This window comes from Capra hircus, chromosome 14 (assembly GCF_001704415.2).
Source record: "Capra hircus breed San Clemente chromosome 14, ASM170441v1, whole genome shotgun sequence".
Lineage (NCBI taxonomy): Eukaryota > Metazoa > Chordata > Mammalia > Artiodactyla > Bovidae > Capra > Capra hircus.
The window spans coordinates 1,409,357-1,419,249 of NC_030821.1; positions in this window are offsets into that span (position 1 = coordinate 1,409,357).

The following is a 9,893-nucleotide window of genomic DNA, read 5'->3' on the forward strand; positions in this document are numbered from 1 at the left end:
CTGCTACTTTAAAGATTGTCTTTAGACAATTTGATTAAAATGTGTGTAGAGGTTTTGAGTTTTTCCAACTTGAGTTTCATTGAGCTTCTTGGATTTGTTGATTCATATCTTTCATCAAAGTTGGGAAGTATTTGTCATTATTTTTTCAAATATTCTTTCTGCTCCTTCCTCTTCCTCTCTCTCTCACTACCTGGGCACCCAATTACACACGTCTCTTTGCTTGCTGGCCTCACACAGGTCTCTTATGCTCTGTTCATTTCTTTCCCCATTTTTTTTCTTTTCAGACTAGATAATCTTAATTGGTCTGTCTTCAAGTCCACTGATTGCTTCTCTCTGCCTGCTCGATTGTTGCTGATTTCCTCTAGTGAATTTTCATTTGTTATTATATTGTGTTTTTCAACTTCCGAATTTCCATTTAGGTCTTTTTTCATGAAATCTCTCTCTTCGTTGATATTTCCTATTGGTGAGAAATTATTCTCATGATTTCCTCTAGTGTTTTAGAAGTTTTAGCTGTTTGAAGATATTTTTAATAGCCAGTTTAAACTATCTGTCTAAAAGCCCAGCAGCTGGTTTGGTTGGGGACAGTGTCTACTGACTGCTCCCCCCTTGTGGTTGGAGCGCACTGTCTTATTTGTGTGTCATATTACTTTGCTGTTGTTGGAAACAGGGCATTCTGATATCATACATGTGACTATTATAATCCTTCCCGCAGTGTTTGTTGTTTCTTGAATGTGTTTGCTTGCTTACTTTTCTGAACTCATTTTTTTTGGTCTGTGGTCTCTGCTGTGTGTGTCCAGTGAAGTCTCTGTTCCACTAGTAGTCAGTTAATAATTGAACACAGATTTCCTTAAGTACTTGGAACTAAAATATGTTGTATAAAACAAACTATCTTGCACAAAGTGGTGTGCAGCGCTCTCTGTGCCTTTTATGAAAGCAGAATCACAGTCCACGTGGTTTGCTAACATTCCAGCAAGACTCCTGTTTCCTTGAGTGAGACATCTGCAGTCTGCACTGCATGGGAAATAAGGTTCATATTTACCTTATGCATTCCCCAGATTATTCATTTTTTCATATATTCTTGCACCAAAGACTACTTAATTATAGATATTGTGAGTTTAAGCAAGACACAGATCCTGCTCTTAGGTAGGTCACAGTCCAGCTCTGTGACCTTGGGAAAGTTTCTTAACTTCTCTGAGGCTGAAATACCTTTTTGATATAATAGGAAGACTATATCCTTGATATCACTGGATTATCATGAGAATTAAATGGGAATATATATGTAAAACTGGTACAGTACCTGGTACAAAATTAATGCTTAATAATTACTTTCTTTCTCCTCTTGCCAATTCTCAAAGCAACAGAGGCAATTTAGGTATCACTTGTCACCATCTGCCATGTGCTAATTCTATGCCAACTGAGTGCAAAAGGTCTTATTCAGTATTTTGCTAGTTTGTAAAACATGGCTTTGAATTAGATATTAATTAATTAATATATGTAGTCATTAATAAATCTGAAAGTGGCTCAAAAAGATGAAGCAACTTTCTGAGGTCATACAATTGCTAATTAGGATGAAGAATTTGAAATCAAGTTTCCTTGGTGGCTCAGATGGTAAAGAATGAATCTTCCTGCAATGTAGGAGATGTGGGTTCCATCCCTGGGTCGGGAAGATCCCCTGGAGAAGGGATGGCAACCCACTCCAGCGTTCTTGCCTGGGAAACCTCATGGACAGAGGAGCCTGTCAGGCTACAGTCCACGGGGCTGCAAAGACTTGGCTACAACTGACAGACTAACGCTTTCACTTAGTTCAATACCTATATCCTTAACGTCTTCCCTGTATTTCTGCTGATACAAGTGCTTCCTCACAAGATGACAAGGGCATAAAATCCTTAAAAAAAGAAAAAAAAAAAAGTTCCAGACAAGTAGAACCTAAGAAAAGACCATTGTTTGTCTTTCCTTGGCTGTAGAGGGCAGCAGAGGTCCAGACTGAGAAAAAAGGTGCAGGCGTCCTACTAGCGTATCTCCCGGAAGGTTATTTTGTCCCCAAAGAGTCAGACATGACTTAGCGACTAAACAACAAGATCAAGATTATTTTACTTCGGACAGTGCAAAACAACAAAATTACATAAGCCTAAAACTGTATCAGAAGCTCCTGGGAAACTGGGCCAGATTGGTGTATTTCTAATATTAATTATTTCCTGACAGTTTTTATTTTAATGAACATGTATGCTTTTTGCAGAGAAAGAACGCAAACTTTAGCTGAGAAGACTGAGGCAATAATAGCTCAAACACTGGCTCCCCTGAGTCCCTGCTGGAAAAGGTAGCCCTTCTGTAGTTCTTGGTCAAGATCGACAAGCTCAAGATCAGGTTTCCCAACGAAGGCTCAAAGGCATGTGAGTTGCTTTCGCCCTCACTTCTTTCCTGAAGATGCCTGTGGGCAGGATCTGGGGCACGGAGCCGTCTCCGCGGCTTCTGACGACTGCAGCGCCTGAAGCCACGTAGCGCCTGAAGTCACGCAGCGCCTGAAGCCACGCAGCGCCTGAAGTCACGCAGCGCCGGTTACAACGTGCACGACAGGACGCGTGTGAGCACACGCCCTCCGGGCCCAGGGTCAGCGCTCGGGACTTCTCCTTCTCTTAAAACATTCTGTTCTCAACGCCTTTAAAGATATTTAGTTAATACCATCAATAAGACTTGGATCAGCCTTGTTATTTAAGCAGGAGAAATGGAATTGCTAAATGTTTGAGTTTCTGAAAACATTGATAAAGAAAACAAAGTCTAACATTAGAGGGTTTGGGTATTGCTTGAAGCAACTAAATTGACCACTCCTGACCTGATCCTACGTCATGAGTTTAGAAGATCATTTGCCTGCCCCCCCGAGGCAGCAGACTTCATTGTGAGGATTCTGGGGGCGAGAACTGTCAACAAATGAGCCTAAGCACCCAAGCCAGAACACAGAGCGAAGGATGACTGACAGATACTTGTTGAGTACCTGTGCTGAGTCCCAGGGATACAGAGGAAAGAAAGGCCTGTTTATCACAGGAGGGGGTGCAGTCCAGGGAACCACAAGCAGAGCGCTGAGGTGGGCCGCTCGTCTGGTCCCCGGGGTCCATCAGCTTCTGGCTGCCAGACTCCTCCTGGCGAGGCTCCCTGGGAAGCTGACTCTGAGACAGAAAAGAAAACAGGAAGCTGAATAAGGCCGGCTTTGGCATCAGTGCCCCAGGGAGGGATTAGACAGAGAGCTGAGAGGCAGTGCGGTCTCACGGGAGGCCTTGCTGACTCCACGAGGGCACCAGGAAGCGGCGCCTGAGTGCGGGTGACCCCGTGGTGCTCACTCGGAGTGCGGCTGCCAGCCAGAGGGCACGGTCCTGGGGTGAGGAGAGCCACAGGCAACGCGGCCAGGAGGCGAGCCCGTCAGTCCTCTGCTGGAGGGGATTCAGAAGTCACCTTACCGCTTCCACCGCAATAACCTTCCATCATTGAACTTTGCTGATCTTTATTTTCTTTATGTGTCAGATAACTGTTGAAGATATCTTTACATGGTCAAAATTAGGATTAAATATAACAATACAGGCAACAACATCCATGTTGTGCCCGGCACATGAGACCCTGCAAAAATTCTCCATTGTCATCTTGCTCACAGCTTCTCTAGTGGATACAACAACCACTCTGGAGGGCACTAGGTTTTCAGAAACGGGTAAGCACAGTTCTGTGCCCTCAAGAAGTCTGATCAGGGGAGGCTGGCACACCCAAGTCAGTCCTGTATGATGTGTAAGGGTCCCAGTGTTGCTTGGCTGCCTTGGGCTGGCCTTCCGGACCAGCTGTTGCCTGGTTGAGTGCTGAAGGGTCTAGTCTGCACTGCTGATGGGTAAAGTGAAAGAGAACGCTGGGCTCCAGGGGGTCCGGCACACCAGGAAGGGAAGGTGAGAGACGGCAGGTGGGGAAAGATGAGGCTCCTGGGAGCAAGTGCTGAAGGCCTCAGATGTCCTAGGGGAGGGTTTGGGTTATGCGGAAGGTACTAGGAAGGCAAGGGAAGACTTTTAAGTGCTGATCAACTTGTGGTTTACAAAGTCCAGTCCAGTCCAGTCCAGTCCAGTTCAGTTCAGTCGCTCAGTCGTGTCCGACTCTTTGCGACCCCATGAATCGCAACACGCCAGACCTAGTTCACTCAGACTCACGTCCATCGAGTCAGTGATGCCATCCAGCCTCTGTTGACCCCTTCTCCTCCTGTCCCCAATCCCTCCCAGCATCAGAGTCTTTTCCAATGAGTCAACTCTTTGCATGAGGTGGCTAAAGTACTGGAGCTTCAGCTTTAGCATCATTCCTTCCAAAGAAATCCCAGGGCTGATCTCCTTCAGAATGGACTGGTTGGATCTCCTTGCAGTCCAAGGGACTCTCAAGAGTCTTCTCCAACACCACAGTTCAAAAGCATCAATTCTTTGGCGCTCACAAAGTCCAGCCTGTCACAAAAACAGAGACACAACTGGAGAGGGCCAGAGTGAACAGAGGAGACCCACCCGGGGCTTCGTGAACTGAGGGCAGGGCAGTGGGGTTTGGAAGCGGAGGGAGGTCAGGAGGGACTGAAGTGTCAGATACGCTCACCTTCCCATTCGAGGGGCTCGGCGGACGCGGGGACCCTTTCCTGGGGGAGAGGGTACCCAGAGGCAGGGGGACCCGGGGGTGGGGCGGAGACCGGTGTAGGCTGAGCCATCCACACCGCGGTTTGGGGCCTGTCGGTGACCTCAGGGCTGCCGAGGGCGATCGGCAGGAGGGTCAGAGCATGGAGCTCGTGATTGCAGCCATGGAGAAAAGGCCGCAGGCTGGGAGAGGACCGGCCACCAGACCGGCGGTGGGAATCCCAAAGGAGGAAGGAATGGGAGCAGGGAAAGTCCAGGAGGCTTTCTAGCTCCTACTGTATTTTGACAGTGTGGAAAAACGTCCTATTTCCATGCAGTCAGGAAGCAGCTTTCCGTCTTTTAATTATTTGAGCAAAGCCACTTCATTCTGAATGTCAACTTCTCCTTCAAAAGGAAGAAATGGAGTAAAGAGGAAGAATTTCATTTTTTCAAAATAAAGTGACAAAAGTTGTCAAGCATACAATGTTTAGAATACTAGCTGAGTGAAAAAGGAGCTAAAGCCCAAGAAAAGTTTTGAAAACAGAATAAAGAGAACGTGAGAAAATGAAAAACTTTTAGCAACAGACAACTTTCAAGCTTGCGTAGCTGGCATCCTAAGTGAAAAATAGGTAAAATAACACAGGCGGATACTCTGAAGTCTGCTACAATGAAAAAGCGGTTGATAATGACTTTTGAAATTTCAAATATAAAAGTAAGGCAAAAGTCAGTTTTCTGTTCCTACCTTGTGAAGGTAACAATTCACCAAAAATACTACAGTAAATGAAATACCTTCCTCTCTTGCTCTTGGAGGTCTGGATGGGATGGTAGCCCAGTTTTCTCAGATGAGACAGTCACTCAAGGGAAGCTTTCTGGACTTCGCCTCCTTTTGGTCAGACAGACCCTGGAACAGCAGCCCGGCCCAGACCGCGGACCTAAGTTCGAGGCCTCCATCGGGTAGCCATGATGCTACCCGGGGCCGCGGGCGCCCCGCCCGCCGGCGCCCCGCCCACCAGGCGCCCCGCCCGCCGGCGCCCCGCCCACCAGGCGCCCCCTCCCGCCAGCGGCCCTCCCACCTCAGCCCCTCCCACCCCGCCTCCACCCGCTGCCCCTCCCACCGCCCCCTCACCGGCGCCCCTCCCACCAGGCGGCCCTCCTAGCTCATCGCCAAGGCCAAGAGGAGCGGCTCGCTGAACTTGGCCAGAAGCTGCTCCTTTCCTGAAAAAATGCTGTTTGAATTTTACTCATCGAAACTTTAGAACGGATACCTGCTTCTTTATAACCTAGGCAACAAGACTGGCCGTATGGTTTAACCGAGCCTGAAAGTCGGCCGTCTTTGGGACCCTCTTTTCTTCGTCTCACGCTCCCTCTTGTGCACCAGTGAGGCGAGGCGGCCGGTGACCACCCCAAGTTTGCTGTGAGAGCGCTGGAGGCTCCTCCCCAGCACAGGGGCCTGCGACTGCGCTCCCTGGGGGTCGCCTGGGCTGACTGCTTCTCAAGGAACTGATAGGAGCCAACGTGCTTGCTCCGCCACGCGAGAAGCACCAGTAACTTCTCCAGCAGGCGGTTCCCAGGGGCGGGGCTTTCACGGCTCAGGGGCAGAGAGGAATCAGGACGGCATGATTGCAGCAGCAGTTGAGGGCTCAACATTTCAGTAAATTCAGAGCCACAGCGCTCCTTAGCTGCGAGCTTCCAGCGTCGGAATGGGCAGTGATCCTCAAAGCCATCAGGAAGGAGGATAGAATGCATGCATCCAGGCTCAGGTTGGGAGCTATTGACCCTGCTTACGGATACTGAGCTCCCCAGGGGGCGCTAGTGGTGAAGAACCCGCCTCCCGAGGCAGGAGACGTAAGAGACGCAGGTTCCATTCCTGAGTCCGCAAGAACCCCTGGAGGACGGCAAGGCGCCCCACTCAAATGTTCTTGCCTGGAGGATCCCATGGAGAGAGGAGCCTGGTGGGCTACAGTCCCTGGGGTCGCAAAGGGCCGGACAGGACTGGAACAGCTTAGCACGCACGCACTCACACTTACTGGTATTAAAATGTGACGCGTGAAACCCAAGAAGAGGGAATATATGTATACATGTGGCTGATTGACTTTTCTGCACAGCAGAAACTAGCACAACATTGTAAAGCAACTACACTCCAATTAAAAAGAATAAAACGTGCTGCATGAAATACAAGGAAGAGGGTATATATATACAAACATATATAGTCTATCCCATATATATACGTATATATATGGCTAATTCGCTTTGCTGTGCAGCAGAAACTGAGACAACATTGTAAAGCAACTACACTCCAACTAAATAAGTAAGCACTTAAAATATGTTGCATGACCTTTCTTCACCAACGTCTTCCATCGATGTAAGCCTAAAAGGTAGAACTGGAGTCTGGATTCAAGGACAAAATTGAGAACCTCTCTCCAGTGGCTGTGAAAAAGTTAACACACAGATAGTGGCTATGATCCAATATCCATGCCATCTTTATGGATATAACCAAACACAACAGCACCGGGCTGGGAACCAAAGAGACCTGTTTTCCACAGCATTCTACTGCTTGATCAGTATTCAGGTAATCTTCCTGGTGTGAGGTTTTACCTGTAAGATGAGGAGTTTGGAGCAGAAGACTTACTTGATGGGCTCCATCAGGCATGAATGTTCTAGGATTCGGAGCTAATGAAGTAGAGTCTGTCTGCAAACTTGCACCCCTCAACCGCTGTGGAACAGCTTTTTGAATCACAGTAGCTTCTGGGGGAAAGGCAGATTTGTTACCTATGGGATTCATGCTAAGGGTCAGTTTAAACCAGCCAATTCTCAAAGTACTTTTAGTTATACTACACCCTCTGAGTCCATATTAATCATAAGGCATGTCTGAGGGCTAAGAGGTTCAAATACCTTATTTTTAACCTATTTTTAATTTCCAAGATTAATCCATCCATTCATATGAAACAAGTATCCGTAGAGCCTCTGGCGTGCGTATGCTTAGCGTCTGCATGGGGAATGACCTTAAACAAGTACAACCCAAAGCAGTAAGTGCCCTACTAGAGGCGTGCACTCGGGGCTAGGGGCCCACCTTCTGGGTGTCCTGGTGGAGACTCGCCATGCAGAGCTGGAAGACAGCATGTCTGGAGTTGAGGGCTCTCAGAGGCGCCTGCGGAAGTGGCTGGGTCAGGAAGGGCCTTGTTCATTGCACGCATGTCAAGCACAGGCCCTACACTGAGGTGGGCAAACAGACCACAAAATGCTGGGTAATTGAGAGCAAAGTCTAAAATGCTCCTATGATATTTCTGTGGACAGAATCCAATGCCAGCATAGATTGTGTTTTTGTTGCCATCATTTTTCCAGAAACGCTATAGACATGGGCAAGACTTTCATGATTAAACTGGTTAAATTTAAGGAAATTCTTAGAGCGTCCCAGGTGGGATGTGGTAAAGAACCCGCCTGCCAATGCAGGAGACATAAGAGATGTGGGTTTGATCCCTGGGTCGGGAAGATCTCCTGGAGGAGGAAATGGCAATCCATTCCAGGATCTTTGCCTAGAGAATCCCATGGACAGAGGAGCCTGGCAGGCTATGGTCCATGGGGTCACAAAGAGTCAGACACAACTGAAGCGACTTAGCATGTACACTGTACACAAGGAAATTCTTATTTACATATCTCAAAATACAAATTTGTTAGATGATGTCACTTCTTAGCAGAAGCTTGTGAACAAAGAATGGAATAACATTACTCAAATAATGTTTGCTTTCAAACATTTCGGAAATAAAAGCTCTCTATGCAGTTGAGTGAGGCACCAACCAAGGTGCAAGGCATACTGTCCGTCTGGTCACGGTGGCCATTCTGTGCCTGGAAAATAAATTTAGGAAGTGACTTCTGTATCAGCTTCTTATGCCTTGACAGCACACCGGATCAACAGTATTCCTCTGACATATTTGAAAGGTGAGATTAAACCAAAAGAAAAATGCTTCCAAGAATGTTTGAAGGAATTTGAAATCTGACAACAAATCAGCTTCTCTCATTTCCCTATTTCTTTGTGTCCTTAAGCAATATGCCTATTTGCTTTATGTATTTACATTTACATTTTAAATTTCAGTGTTTATAGAACAGTTTGTAAGCATCACTCATAAAACAAGACTTATTGGGCAGACTGCAGAAGCAGGAAGTTAGGTTTCCATGGGTTTTGGCTTTATTCTTCTATTGAAAGAAAATGTAGCGATAATGTTGTCCTGGAAGGTTTGGGGTAGGCAAGTAGAACATTCCAGGTGCTTAAAAGGCTAGTATGACTAAGAAGTGAGCAGAGTGAGAGGCGACCTTGAGGAGGTGACCTCAGATTAATTGTCAACTAGGGTGCCTTAAACGTGCATGTCCGTGAACGTATTCAAACAGAGATCCCACCATCACCAAAGAAAACTGTGGGAAAAAAAAGAGAAAACTGTGAGTGGTAGGAATATGGACAGTTCAGCATTTCAGGGAGCTTTCTCTCCTCCTCTTAACTCACCCGCTGTGGCTGAACTGCGACCTCTCAGGGACACAGCTTGGTGGGCACTGCGTGAGGCACCTGTGCAAGCCCCCCGCTGCCCTGGGCTCGGCTGGTTCCAGGCCGCGGGTGGTGCCAGGTCCACAGCTGCGTGCTCGACATACCCTCCCACGTGTCCTCCTTTCAACAAAGTGAGCTGGTGAGCACTCCCATTATCTCTATTTCAAAGGAGCGCTGAGGCTCAGAGAGCCGAGGTAGTTTGCTTTACTTGGTAAGAAGCAAGAACCCAAGCTTAGGTCTGTTTAATTTTAAAGTATATTCTTAACTAGCTTATATTAAGAGATAAGTGAACTTGGAAGGTTCTGGGGTTCCAAGAACTGGAGAAAATAAGGAAACATTTTGTAGATATGACATATTCAGAAAAGTAAACCCCACAGATTTTTACAAAATATTTTGAGGATGGCATTATGAATATATCCATGTAAACTATATCAGGGGCTTCCCTGGGGGCTCAGATGGTAAAGAATCTGCCTACAGTGCAGGAGACCTGGGTTCAATCCCTGGGTTGGGAAGATCCCCTGGAGAAGGACATGGCAACCTTCTCCAGTGTTCTTGCCTGGAGAATTCCATGGACAGAGGAGCCTGGTGGGCTACAGTCCATTGGGTTGCAAAGGGTCAGACACGACTGAGTGACTAACACACACACACACACACACACACACACACACACACAAGCTGTATCAACCACAAAGGTTCCTCCATAAAGGAGAAATTAATGTATTGCCTAGCTAAAAACTGAAAGACAT